The following is a 945-nucleotide window of genomic DNA, read 5'->3' on the forward strand; positions in this document are numbered from 1 at the left end:
ATAATAATTATATATATATACAGTCGAACCTGCCTTAACGGAAACCTGTATAAAACGGAAACCTGTCTGAACGAAATCTCTCCCCCCTTGATATATTCGTCTTTAATTACCTGTATAAAACGGAAACCTGTCCAACGTTAAGACAGAAAGAAAAATCCGCTCCCTTTTGTGGATTTCACCTGTCTAAGACGGAAAATACTTTGCCCTCTGAACCTTGATTTGAAACAAAACTCGCAAGTTTGGTTCTGCCGGCTCTAAACTTCACGTTATAGCTATGCCGCTGGCCGAGGAAGAGGAGTAGGGGTGCAATATGGGGATAGATGTTATCCCCATCATGTGAGCCCTGAGCGATGCAGATTGTCAGTGTAGTGTGGGTGTGAAATCTCACGACTGCCCGTGAGAGTGCTCGAGTAGCGAGCCACTACGAAAACTTTCCTGGGTCCAGAAGCCAGAGGTGTGAAATTAGATTGACCAATGCCTACCTCCCTGATCATACGGCCAGCCGAGAAAAGAGTTCCTTGAATCGTTGTTACAATGATGGCAGTAAGGGGTGGCATTGGTGGGTGGGGCTAAGGATGAAAGCAAGGGAGATGTTCAAACGTTTCTGTTTTTAATAGGTCAAACAGTAGTCCTATGAAAGGCAAGCACTGGTGGTAATTGGATAAGTAAGACTGACGCATGTCATTTTCAGACAGGATAGCAATTGAGAGGTGTGAAGTTTGACCACTGCTTGCCGATCGGACAAGCGAACGGAATTTTTTTCTTGGCTCCCTTGCGATTCCGTCTTACACAGGTTCGACTGTAAATATAATTTTTTAAAAAAAAATTGGAGGGGGGGGGATGTTAGGGAAAGAGATGTGACGAGGGGATATAGACGGGGGCAGAGAGAGATGGGGCGGGAGGAAGATAGACAGGAGAGCGCAAGAGAAGGCGAAGGAAGGAGAA

At 45.6% G+C, this 945-nt stretch overlaps 1 protein-coding gene across 1 annotated transcript in view; it reads left to right on the plus strand.

Annotated features, from left to right (window-relative positions):
- The window catches only part of LOC101846542 (choline transporter-like protein 4), a gene marked incomplete at its 5' end in the record, with an annotated part of 80,568 nt that overhangs the window by 50,808 nt on the left and 28,815 nt on the right, over window positions 1-945 (plus strand).

This window comes from Aplysia californica, unplaced genomic scaffold, assembly GCF_000002075.1.
Source record: "Aplysia californica isolate F4 #8 unplaced genomic scaffold, AplCal3.0 scaffold00963, whole genome shotgun sequence".
Taxonomy (NCBI): domain Eukaryota; kingdom Metazoa; phylum Mollusca; class Gastropoda; order Aplysiida; family Aplysiidae; genus Aplysia; species Aplysia californica.